At 53.4% G+C, this 13,228-nt stretch overlaps 2 long non-coding RNA genes across 8 annotated transcripts in view; one reads left to right on the forward strand and one right to left on the reverse strand.

Moving 5' to 3' along the window:
- Positions 1-4,595: 4,595 nt before the first annotated feature.
- On the reverse strand, positions 4,596-7,133 carry LOC112661472 (uncharacterized). Of its 2 annotated transcripts, none has more exons than XR_003137732.3 (3): positions 6,682-7,133; positions 5,920-6,258; positions 4,596-5,169 (listed from the first exon to the last, which is right to left on the reverse strand). It is a non-coding gene; the product is annotated as an uncharacterized LOC112661472 (long non-coding RNA). The 2 variants fall into 2 exon arrangements; XR_003137731.3 differs by having other exon boundaries at positions 4,596-5,172.
- Positions 7,134-7,968: 835 nt separating this feature from the next.
- Positions 7,969-13,228, forward strand: part of LOC112661441 (uncharacterized) — a 49,137-nt gene continuing 43,877 nt past the window's right edge. For all 6 annotated transcript variants that reach the window (XR_004806812.2, XR_004806813.2, XR_004806817.2 and 3 more), the window contains exon 1: positions 7,969-8,296. This is a non-coding gene — a long non-coding RNA (uncharacterized LOC112661441). The remainder of the gene's footprint in view (positions 8,297-13,228) is intronic.

Here is a 13,228-nt window from a genome sequence, read left to right on the forward strand (position 1 = left end):
GGGAACTGGGTCCCCTCAGGGCTGCATGCACAGGCAGAGAGGGGACGTTTCTAGAAGGCCCCGGGAGATGCCTTCTCCCATCTCAGTGGCCTGGAATGGTCTCCGGCCCACGTCCTGGCGGCACCTGGCACTTTGCGCTTCTCTCTGCAGCCACCGGCCTCGGGCCACAGGCACGTGGCCTGTACGGCAGCACACGGCCCAGACCCCCACCCCCTCAGAAGGACTAGGAACGAGAGTCCGCCGGGCAGCCAGCAGTTCAGAATCCCGATGTGTGCGAACCCAGTTGTGCCCCTGAATCATGAGCTCCTTTTCAGACACTTAAAAAAAAAAAAAAAATCCTCAGGTCGGCTCTTAAACTCCACTAGAAGGTCAATTAACCGCTAATATCATACCGACTTTACCTAATGAAATGATATTTGCAGCCCGATACGCTGGGATGGTTTTACCACCCGGCACTGCGGGGGGAATGGGAGAACCCGAAGCAAGAATGGGACTCTTCCATCGGCTCAATGTACTCGGAGCTGCTGAAGACGTAGGGTGAGCGTGGCGGTGTGGGGGGCGACAGGGGCAGCAGCCTCGGTGGCTCGTGAGGCGGCGGCGCGAGGACGTCAGAATTGTGACGCGCAGAAGCTGCCGCCGCTGGCACACCGTGTTCAATGTGTAAGAGGATTAATTTGCCTGCGGGTTGCCCTGTGAGTCCACACCGAGAAAAAACAGCTAATCCTGGAGCCGGGCCGGAGGGAGCCCCTGTCCCTGTCCGCGGGGCCGGGGCAGCAGGTGTGCCATCCGTCCCCGGGCCTGCGCTCCTGCCGGACGCGTCTGGCGCACGAGAACGCGCAGAGCCTTTCTCACATATTCACTTTTTCAAGGCAAGAGGGCTCCCCTTGGGAGCACAGGGAGCGAGGGAATCTCCAGCTCCCCTTGGGGCACAGGGAGCGAGGGAATCTCCAGCCAACCCGAGGTGGAGCGTGGAGTGGACACCGGGCTCGATGTCACAACCCTAAGGTCGCCACCTGCGCCGAAATCATGAGTGTGACGCTCACCGACGGAGCCACCCGGGTGCCCCTCACTCATTCACAGAGCCACTGTGATTTAGCGCCCAGGCGATTTAAGGACGGGGCGACTCTCAGACAGGTGTCTCCAGAGGGGAATATTTTTGCTTCTCTTAGTTTTTAATTTATCTTTCCTTCCTCTTCTTTTTCTCCTCCTCCCTCAAAACAAGCCCCATTGCTCAGGCCCCGGCTTCACCGTTGGCAGGTGACGCACACCCCACTGGATATACTGTCCCAGGCACTTTGTGTCCACACCGCAGTTAGTCCTGGCAACCCATTTGGAGGCACATTTGCTGTCCCAATGTCACCGTCAAGGAAGCTGACTCTGGAGAGCCAGCGACTTCCCCAGGTAACCCAGCAACAGGGCTGGGATTCAAAAGCACGTGTCTCTGACCCCAATCCCACTGTCTCCCACTCACTCTTCCTCTTGTCTCCACTGTCATTGCTTGTCGCTGAGATTTTCCCTGTACCCAGTTATTTAAGTGTATGACCAAATAGGATTTCTCTGGTCCAAAATCCTGCAATTTAGACTGTGACCCTGTGAACTTCTCGCACTTCGGAAAAGGGTTTTTCACGTGTTTTAGGATCATAAAATGTGATGTCATTTCTGCTTAGACAGGTGTCTCTGAATCTGTTTGTTGGAAGAAGATGCTAAATGCTCTATTCAAATTAGGGATCTTAACCTGTCCCCCACGACCGCACCCCTGCTTTTAGGGAGACTAGAATGCATGCTTGGGAATTTGGTCAACTGGAAACCAGACACGCCCCAGGATGGGCACCGGACTCAGAGGTACGTGCGGGGAGGAGCCACCCCCAGCGACTGTAGGTCCAGGTCAGGGCAAATGCAGCTAGGCAATGTCCATAAAGTTCACAGGAGGTAGGAGTCTTGCAAGTGGGTGACGCTCCTCGTGATGTAAGGCTGCGTAACAGCAGGACAGCTGTCAGGGGGCAAGTGGATGGAGGTAGCTGCCAGGCACAGCCACGGAGAAAAAGTCCAGAGGAGGTCCTCTGTGCCCCGACAGAGGTGAGACACGGCTTCAGTCCCGAAGGAAGGGGTCAGGACGTCAAGATTTGTGCCATAAAGAAGGACACCCACCCTGTGGCTGGAACTGGGACATGAGTCTATGCAAGGTGTGAGTCCAGAGCACCTCTGTGAGACCCCTGCCAGGTTGCCCTTAGGACAGGACCCCACAAGGCCCAGCTTCTGCAGGGGTGTCCAGTGGCATGAGGACGGGTAAGGACGGCAAGTGACACAACTCTGAAGGCACTAGGAGCATCTGCCCCCCAGGGGCTCTGCAACCTGTTCTCGGTCTGCAAACAGACGCTGCTTAGTGCTGAGCGTCTGCAGGCAGCAGAACAACTTAGGGGGCCGTTCCGGTGACGGCTTCCTTGGCAGGACTCCGGGGGGCACAGCAGACCCCAGTGAAGGAGCCATGCATGTTCAGAGCAGAGACCCGCCCCCCAGGAACGCCCCTGCGGGCACCGCAGCACAGTAGATGGCAGCGGGCAGATGGCCAGGGGACCCTGGAGGACAGGGATGCCGCGGCCTCAGACGCCGTCAGCCAGGCTGCTGCTGGGAGCCCTCCCCGGGAGCCTGCACCTCCTCACGTCACGTCAGCGGCCGGAGGACTCTTCCTGTCACGGCCGTCGGGAGCCTTGGAAACGGGGATCATCACCCACGGACACGGCCGTCCTTGTGCCTCGGGGGGCACAGCAGGTGGAGGACAGGGTTGGGGCTCTGGGTACACCAGCCAGGAACTTGCACCAGCTCCAACTCTAATGTTACTCCTTATTAGTTGTGTGGTTTGGGACCAAAAAAAAGAAGAAAAAAAAAAATCATGCGGTCTCTCTAAACCCAATGTCCTCAGCTGTGAAGCCAGGATGAGGACTCTCTTCCCCTACACGGCGGCGTTAGCAATTGCTTAGATTTCGCTTAATGTTGTCCTGATGTTCCAGTATTTATGCAGCACAAGGAGCCACCGCTGGGGGTTAATACCCACATGGCTCAGCGGGGTCTGGCCCCCCTCTGCTTGGCGGGTCTGGCTTTCAGAGTCATCCCAGCACCCGGCGGAGCGATGCTGAGGTGGCCTTGCAAGGGGCCTGGGAACCAAAGGTGAGCAGAGGAAGGATGTTCCGCAGGGCACCGGGGTAAGGAGTCTGCTTTCTCGGTCCTCAACCAAGACTGAGCGCCACCCTCCCCTCCCGTGCTCAGTGACCGCGTGGCCTGCAACAGAGCCCGGGCGCTTTGGGAGGTGCATTTGGAATCATTCGTGCTCTGCTGCAGGTGCACGTGGTAACGACACTTGGCTTTCAGGGGACTCTTTAGGGAACGCGAGCCTTGCATCCATCGCTGGCACGTTCTCGAAATGGTCTCAAAGCATCTCTCTGACACTTGATGCCAAATGCCCATGCCAACTGCAAAAGACACCCTTCCGGGGCCCCCACTCAAGCCAAGAGCCGGGGCTGTCACCCAACCCCCCAGTGAGAGTCTTTCAGGGTCGATGTGGCCGTTCCAGCAACATGGAAGGCACTTGCTCTTCCAGAAGAGCCACTGAGGACACCGATCACAGCGAAGCCGATGGATTCGGGGGTTCAGTCTGGCACAGCCCTCCCTTGCCATGAGGCCTAGGGCAAGTCACCTGGCCACTCTGAGCCTCGGTGCCCCCAGCCATCAGGCAGGGGCCACCTGCAGCGGATCACATTGATTATATAACGCATCGAAGTGTCCCGTGAAGTGCGGGCCCAGGGCACGCGCTGAGCCAGCGGCTTTGTTCGGAGCGCTGCCCGCGGGAGAGCAGCCGGGCCTGCGGTGAGCGCGCCCCCACTCTGCGGCTGCGGCCACGCTCACCAGGCCCCTCTCCTGCACCCAGAACACGGGGACGTCACGGCACCGTTGCCACGGGGCGGTGTGTGAGGATTCTCATCAACACAGGCTGGGGACATGGCCCCTGAGTGAGGCACCAGTACGTGGTGGGGATCCTCACAGTCCCCCAGGGCCGTGACTGTCCCCGACGCCTCTCCGGCCCGGAGGATGGCCCGAGCTGCTATGGCCGCTGCTGCTTCCTTTCTAGGGGAAGATGCTCAGAACAATAACAGCCCAGTAAGGCAGACGACAGTGTGCAAGGAGTGTACTTCTCTACCCCCGGCACAGAACAGAACGGCCGTCCCCACCCCACCCCGTTGGGCTGCTCGGTCACCCCAAGGGCTGGGCAGGGCTGCCCAGCGGGGTGAGCTCGGAGCCAGGCCCCCTCATCTCTTCCTCCCCAAGTGGGGCTCGCACAGCCCTGGTGACGCCCCAGCTCAGCGGCAGATGGAGAGGGACGGGGCCCCACGCTGGTGGTTGTCCCCCGGTCCAGGAGTAGGTGACCCTCCTCCGAAGAATCCTCAGTCACAGCCTAATACTACGTCACAAGGCCTGTGCCGCTCGCCTCCCTGCATCTCAGCCCGTGGGCATCTCGCTACCCCACGTCATCCAAGGAGGGCGACAGCAGGACGGCCAGACATTTTGAAAGAGACCACATCCACCTCACTTTTATTGGAGCGTGTTATGATTGTTCTGTTTTATTGCCAGTTTTTACTGTTCATCGCTTACTGGGCCTGGGTTATAAATTAAGAACTTTACCGTGGGCGCGGATGTAACAACAACAACAAAAAAAACATAGTCTAGGTAGGGCTGGGTACCACCTTTGGTTTCAGGCCTCCACTGGGGGTGTCGGGACGCACCCCCCGTGGAGAAGGGGGGACAGCTGTATAGCAAAGAAAAACAAAGAGAGAAAGCAATGCCAGGTGACACCGAGCATCTCTTTTTATGGCCGCCTGTGGAAAAACGCCTTGCATGTCATTTAAATTTCCCTTGTGTTCCCAAGCTTGGAAGAAGACTTAAAAGTACTTAGAATCCCAACTACTTATATAACCTTTTGCCTCTTCCAGCGCTTGCGATGTGCACGTGTCCATCCCCACGTGCTGGGAGGGAGTTCAAGTTCTGTTTCCATCCAGCTGCTTGCTCGCAGGCACCTTCTCTACGAATCACTCCTCCGCAGGCACGTCTTGGGCATCTGGGGTCTTTCCAATTTTTTCGCTGCTATGAATAGCGCCGCAGTAAACACCCTTGGGTAAGCTGCTTTAGAAAAAAATAAAAAAATAAAAATCCTTCGCGTATCTCGTTAGAACGTGGCTGTTTGCCTCTCCCTGGTTTACGAGGGCCGGGGAGGGAAGGGTGCCCTCGGACCGCCGTCAACAAGGCTGTCGCGTGGGGTCGTGGCTGGCGGCGGGGGCAGAGGCGGCTGCGGGGCAGCTGGCCGGTGGCACAGGGCGCGGCCCTGGTCCTGACCTCCTGGCTTCCCTTTGGCCCCCCTTCCCGCCGCTGGCACCCGCCCTCTCGCGTCTGCCCCTCATAGCTGGCATTCTCCAGGATTCCGTGGGGCACCGACCGGCCAGTTACCCAGTGGTTTCCATTTACGTTGCCAGCAGGCTCGGTCTGACCCTCGGGGTCCGTATCCCTCCGGGAGGCTGTCCTGTTGGTCCCACGTGAGGCCACAAGGCTCGAAGGTCCGGGGGCTGCCCGGACGTATAATGGGGCAGGATTTAGAACGGGAGCCAAGCCCAGTGTGACTCCATCTCCCAAGGGGGTGTCACAGTCCACTCCCCCACGTGATGACCGGCCACCGCCCCCATCCAACCGGCTCCCTGGGCTTCCTCACATGTGGCCTGGGGCAGAGACAAGCCCCAGCCCTCAGGGCTTTTCAGCATCCCTTTGGCCAAAGCCTGTCATGTGCAGGCCCCAAGACATCTTGGGAGGGTAATACCCAAGGACACGCGTGTTGACACGGAACCCCACATGGAACCTAGAAAATTCAGCAGAAAATACCTTTCCTTCTCCATCAGAAGTCTGACTCCTCTCTGGATCCGGTCACTGCGAATTCTTCTTGTGAAATCTCGTGGATAGCATAATCCTATCGTATTTGTTTTGCTACTTTGGCTACTTTTGCTAAAGGTGCTCACCCGTTGAGCCTAAACACGGTTGAAGACACACCACAAAGTTTGCAATTGCGCATTAGCACTCTTGTTTGCACTTGTACATGCAGGAAGTGGTTCCCGGACGGGGACGCGAGGCCAGCCTGCAGACGGGCCGCTCCCGGGGGAGGAGAAGCAGGCTCCTGTGGGGACGTCAGGGCGCAGGACGGATAAGAGGTGTTCCTGGGAGCTCCTGAGGAAGGAGATGGATGAAGCAAGGCTGGGTGGACTGCTCTGTGGCCCCATGGGAGCCCGGAGCTGGAGCAGCCCGAGTAGCTACCACTGCACAGCCATCAGCCACGGGAGGCAGCTGCCTGGGCAGAGGGGGTTCTCGTTAGCCAAGGCAGATGGGGGATGGGCGAGGTGCCCGGGTGTGCACATGTCACCAGGTCACATCGGCTGGGGCTCAGAGTGCAGAGGAGCGGGACCGAGAGGCATCCCACGACCACATCCGAGCTGGCTACCCAGCATCAGGTCTGCCCTTGGCAGCTCCCCTAGAGGAGCACAGCCCTGCCGGGCCCCCCGGGCTCAGCTGATCCCACCCAGCATCCGAGCGCACGCGAGGCTGATCCAGACAAGCCCATGAACCCATCTCTCTCGTGTATGTAGAGTTTACCTGTCGCAGGATTTGTCCGAGGGCTTGGATGCTGCTGCTGGGTCAGCAGCTCCGCATCATCGGGGAGGCCTCTTCTTGCAGCTGATCCTGGGGGAGGTCAGCTCATGTTCATGATTCATAACCACCTCCCTGGGCCAGGCCTCGGGTCTCCACCGCTCCTGCGCTCTTACTAACACCTCGAGGCTTGCAATAAATGGCGATTCCCACAAGGCCCTGCCAGCGAAGCTGCTCTTCAGTGACCCCATCCAGAGTCTCCTACGCTCCCCTCCTGCCCACCGTCTCCCCACACCTGCCTCCTAGAGAGGGTGCCAGGACTGGCCCGGGACCTCCAGCACCTCCAGGAGGGCCTTCTGTGGGGCCAGACTAGGCCGTGAGCCCACAGCGGACCTGCACCCAGAGCCTGCTAAGAGTAGGTGCCTGACAGAGACGCAACAGCCCAGCGCTGTCAAACCCAGGTGACCACTCTTAGGGCAAAGTACTGAGGACGGATCGTCAGATGTGTCTGTGATGGAGGAGGGGCACAGGGTGGCTGGGAGGGAGGGAGAGGACGTGAGTAGGAGGTTCTTGTGTTCCCTCCACCCCGTCTCTTTCTCTCCATCACAGACACACACCTGCCGGGATTCCAGGACATCTACCCTTTTCTCAGCTGACAGTCCTTCCAGAATTTTCCATACACCACAGCTCCCGGTTCCCCAGCTGGCTGATGGCTGCAGTCAGCAGCGTGGTGTCATCCTGTCCCACTCGCAGAGCCCTTGGGTCCCTGATCTGGTCCCTCTCTACACCGGTACCTCCAGGATCTGGCCTGGAGTAGGGGCTTCGGTGCTTTTTGCTGAAATGAACTGCAGCAGCGACAATGATCCAAATGGTTAATGCATCAAAGATGTCCCCTTGTGGGGGGGGGGGTGAATGGGACCATTGCCCTGGGGCCCCTCAGCTGGGGCTCTGCAGCTGTTGACGGGGAAAGTGACCACAGCTGGTCACGGATGGGGCCCCTTGGGAGAGCATTTCGCTGGAGCACGTCCACCTTCTGAACGCCGAGCGAGCATTTCCTGGTAGAGACGCTGGGTATTTATTGAGACCACGTTTACACCCACTGAGACATGTCAGGTGTGAGTGTGCAGTTTGTCCCGGCCCCAGAGGAATGGCCCGTGTGGCCACAGCACCCGGCGCCAGGGCTCGTGCCTGTGACCTTTGTTCTTCGCTCTGCACGGGGAGGGCCCCGCCCCCCCCCCCCCCCCCCCCCCCGCAAGCCTGCACCCGGCTCTGCAGCAAAGCACACGGCACAGCCACAAACAGAAAACAGCTAAGTGCAACCAGGAGTGAATTAGCTAAGTGTGCCTGCAACCTCTCCACTTGTTGGGTTGTTTTTTTTTTTTTTAATTTCAATGTCATGCTGATTCATTTACCGGATACCGACCCAGAGGCCTACTTACTCGAAGAGATTACGCCTCTCCCCCTGTGGCAGCGGGTGGGACCAAGGGCAGTCACCTGACCCACGGCAGCCGATGGGGGGCCAGGGTGTGGTGATGACGACGTAATCCGGTCCGGCCTTGCCTTGTGGGGACCCTGCCCTGGTGGGCGCTGGTGTGACAGCAAAGCACGTCCCACGGTCAGGGTGAGTAAGCAGGGGAGACCAAGTGTGAGAAGACAGGACATTTGCTGGGATGCAGAGACACCCCCCCCCCCGCCCCCAAAGACAGAGGGAGCAGGACCTGGGGGATTGGCGGGAGAGCTCTGGGCCCCCAGGCTGGTGTGTCCTCAGAGGGCTTGAGTGAGCCTCTGTCTCTGCGGCTGCAGGCAGTCGGGCTAACCCAGGATCTGGAGCGTGCGCTTCGTGTCACAAGTACCTTGAGTAGCGGGTTGATTGCCATTTGTAGGAAAGGCGACTCGCTGCCTGGGCTGGGCTCTGATCCCCACCCCCAATGGCGGAACTGGGCTCCCCATGGGAGGGCCAAGGGAATCATAGCCCAGGGCGAAAAACATACCACTAAGAATAAAAATGTGGGGGCATCTGGGTGGCTCCGTCGGTTGGGTGCCTGACTCTTGATTTTGGCTCAGGTCACAATCTCAGGATTATGGGATTGAGGCCTGTGTTAGGCTCTGCTCAGCAATGAGTCTACTTCTCTCTCCTGCCCCAACCCCTGCATGTGCCTTCATTCTCTCTCTCTCTCTCAAATAAATAAATAAATCTTTAAAAAAAAAAAAAAGTATAAAATGCAGCCCTAAAGAGCCAACTTCCAGCTAGCCACCAGAGCCAGGTGACCTGTCCGTGCATTGTGGAGGATGCAGCAACGGGACCCCTAAGAACAGGGCCCTCCGTGTTCCAGGAAACTCCCAACCCTTGGTCCTGAGCACATACGGTCAGGTGTCCAGAGGCCACTTGTCCTTCCCCCAAGAAGGGAAAGGCAGCAGGCCCGCTGAGCAGAGGGCCGCCCTCCGTCTTGTACTCTAGAAGGAACTTGGTGAGCTTAAGTACTCACCTGCAGGTCGGAGCACCCTGGTGCTGAGTCCTGGGCCCTTTGGGGTGAAAGTCAGTGCCCCCAAACAAGAGAAGCACTGATACCACCTGAAGAAGCTGGTACCTTCTGGTCTGCTCCCCGCATGCCGAGGGAGGTCCTGCCCTGGTCCCCTGCCCCGTGAGGGACCTTCTCTTTCCCACGGTTAACCTTCTCTGCTGAGGAGGAGAGATGTGTTCAGATAAATTCACAGCGAGTTGCTGGGCACAGGTTTACAGGGAGCTGGGCTAATTGTCTACCAGATAGCTTTGGAGGCCCACAGTACCAAGCACCCCTCGAAGCCTTGAGTGTCACGCCTGGGACCTGGCAGGACATGGGTAGACAAGCCGGCCACGAGCCCTGCTGGACAACCCCTCCCACAGGTCACCGCTGGCGTTCTTCTCTGCTGTAACTGTGCTACATGCGGCAGGCCCTCCCCGGTCCCCTACAAGGCCCGTTAGTGAAGTCTAAAAATTGCTCTGATGTCATTGGGTGAGTCTGGAAATCATGCTGGCCCTTACTACAGTGCTTGCCCAAGGAACCGAGTTCTGAGAGTGACAGCGCTGTGTTGTTCAGAATGTGCTGGCTACTGTCCTCAGTCAGAGAATTGTTGGGTTGGTATCCAGTCTTCATTGTGTCTGGGTCGCCTGAGAAATTTGTTGAAGTGAAAATTCTGATTCTGTGTGCTTTGTGGACCAGTGTGGAGCAGCAGTGTCAAAAAATGCCATCCCCGATTCATAAGAGAAGGAAAAAAAAAAACAAACAGGTTCAGAAATATTGACCGACCTTCCCATAGACTCTCAAAGCTCCACAGGGAACTAGTATTTCAGACTAATTCCTCAAGTCCAAGTGCAGAGTCTTCCCCCAACCAAAAGATGAGGATTGGGGTAACACTGGAGCACTTCATCTTTACTAGAACCTTCCTGAAGTGGGCTCTGTGGTCAGGCCCCTGACTTCTATGTTGTTAGAAACCCAGTAGGAGGGGTGCCTGAGGAGCTCAGGGGGTTAAGTGTCTGCCTTCAGCTCAGGTGATAATCTTATCAAGCCCGATATCAGGCTCTCTGCTCAGTGGGGAGCCTGTCCCTCTGTCCCTCCCACCCCCCAGATTTTAGGTTCTCTCTCTCTCTATCTCAAATAAATAAATAAAATAAATAAAAATCTGCATTAGTTTTGATTCAGTCAAGTATCTTTTAAAGATTTTTCAAAAACTAGAAAAAATATTTTCTATTTACCCACATATTTATTTCTGACACTCTCCATTTCTTTATGAAGAGACACATTTTCATTGTCATTTTCCTTCTGCCTGAAGGATTTTTTTTTTTTTTTGTACTCTGACTCTGTTGCCATGAGTGCTTTGCAATCCTTTCCATGTCTGCAAGTTTTTTATTTGCCTTCATTTTTGAAAGATGTTTTCACTGGACCTAGAATTCTACAGAGTTTTTGTTGGTTTTCTTTTTTTAGTATTTTGAAGATGTTCCAATGGTTCCAAACTGGATCTTTCATTTCTTTCTTCCGTATTTAAAAGATATACTTGATTTATGATGTTCGTTAAATGTAAGGTGTACACCTGTTGATTTGATGTGTTTGCATACTGTGATATGACCGTCATTGTCGTGAGAGCACCTCTGTCATGTCATGTAGTTATTTCTCCTTTGTCATGAGAATAATAAAGATCCGATCTCTTAGCAAGTTTGAGGATTATAATATGATGCTACTGTCTATACTCACCATACTGTGCACATGATTTTCAGGATTTGTTTATTACTAGTTGCAAGTTTTTCCCCTTAAACCACATCTGTCCGATTCTCCCACCGCAGACTCTGGCAACCACCACCTCACTCTGTTTTTATGAGTTTGGCTTTTCTAGGGTTCACACCTAAGTGACATCATACAGTATTTGTCTTTCTCTGATTTATCTGTTTCTTTCTTTTTTTTTTTTTTTAAAGATTCATTTATTTACTTCAGAGAAAGAAACAGAGAGCAAGCATGTGAGCAGGGCAGTGTCAGAGGGAGAGGGAGAGAATCCCATGCAGAGTCCCTGCTGAGGACAAAGCCCAACACGGGGCTTGATCCCATGACCCTGAGATCATGACCTGAGTCGAAAGCAAGATTCAGACTCTTAACTGACTGAGCCATCGAGGTGCCCCTCTCTGTGTGATTCTGACGAGTCTAGAGTCGGCTTCTCTGTGTGTGATGTGTCCTTTCTTCTCTACTGGTTTTTAGATTTTTCTTTAGTGCTGGCTTTAAGCATTCCAATTATGATGTGCCTTTGTGAAATTTTCTTCATGTTTCTTGTGCTTGGGGATCTTTGAGATTCTGGAGTCTGTGATTTTATGGTTCTCAGCAGATTTGAAACATTCCTCAACCATTTTTTCTTCAAATATTTTTTCTCTCCTTCCCCACCTCTCCATCCTTTCCCCGACCCCAATTACACATGTGTTAGACTCCAGTTCTCTCACAGCTCACGTTTACCTGCTCCTTTTCCTTTGTCTCAGCCTCTGTGTTTCATTTTGGGAAGGTTCTCTTCCCATGCTTTTAAAGTTATTTGTTTTCTTATTTGCAAAAGTATCTGCTCTGCTGTTGTCCTAACTAGACATCTTTCTCATCTCTAGAACTAGATTTGCACTTTTTAAAATATCTTCTATGCCCTCCATAGCATGCTCGATATTTTATACTTCCTCGAATATATGGAATATAGGTTTAATAACCTTTTAATGTTAATGTCTTTTATTTTTTATTTTTCTATTTAAATTCAATTTGCCAACATAAATATAACAGCCAGTTAATAACTTAATGCCAAAAAAATAACTTAATGCCCATCACCCAGTCATCCCCCTCCAACCTCCCCTCCAGCGATCCTCACTTTGTTTCCCAGAGTCAAGAGTCTCTTGTGGTTTGCCTCCCTCTCTGATCTTTCCCCACTCAGTTTCCCCTTCTTCCTTTGTGATCCTTTGCACTATTTCTTATATTCCACATATAAATGAAACTATGTGAAATGGGATACAGCAAAGGCAGTCCTAAGAGGGAAATACATTTCAATACAAGCCTCTCAAAAAATTAAAAAATCTCACATACAGAACCTACTCTTACACCTAAAGGAGCTGGAAAAAGAACAGTAAATAAAGCCTAAACCCAGCAGGAGAAGAGAAACAATAAGGATTAGAGCAGAACTCCATGAAATAGACACCAGAACAGTAGAACAGATCAACACAACGAGGAGCTGGTTCTTTGAGAGAATTAATAAGATCAATAAACCTCTGGCCAGACTCATCAAAAAGAAAAAAGACCCACATTAATAAAGTCATGAATAAAAGAGGAGAAATCACGACCAATGCCAAGGAAATACAAACAATTTTAAGAACGTGTCGTGAGCAACTATATGCCACCAAATTAGGCGATCTGGAAAAAAATAGATGCATTCCTGGAAACTTATAAACTTCCAAAACTGAATCAGGAAGAAATAGAAAACCTGAACACCCATAACCAGCAAGGAAATTGAAGCAGCCATCAAAAACCTCCCAAGAAATAAGAGTCCAGAGCTAGATGACTTCCCAGAAGAATCCTACCAAACATTTAAAGAAGAAATAAACCTATTCTACTGAAGCTGTTTCAAAAGATAGAAATGGAAAGAAAACTTCCAAACTCATTCTATGAGACCAGCATGACCTTGATCCCCAAACGAGGCAAAGACTCCACCAAAAATGTGACTGTCTTTTAATGTGGTTTTTTCCCACTAATTCTATCATCTGTGCTAATATTGGTCTGTTTCCACTAATTGATTTTTTGTCATCATTATGAGATGCATTTGTCAGAGTCTTTGCACGAGTGATCATTTTTGATTGGATGCAGACTTTGTAAATTGTATGTTGGTTTTACACGCTAGATTTTCCTTTTAAGATTGTATTTATTTATTTGAGGGGGAGTGGAGGGAGTGGGAGGGAGAGAGAGAGAAAGTCTGAAGTGGACTCCGTGCTGAGCCCAGAGCCTGAGGCGGGGCACAATCCCATGACCTCGAGACCATGACCTGATCGAAATCAAGAGTCAGATGCTTA

The sequence above is a fragment of the Canis lupus genome, chromosome 18 (assembly GCF_003254725.2).
Source record: "Canis lupus dingo isolate Sandy chromosome 18, ASM325472v2, whole genome shotgun sequence".
NCBI lineage: Eukaryota > Metazoa > Chordata > Mammalia > Carnivora > Canidae > Canis > Canis lupus.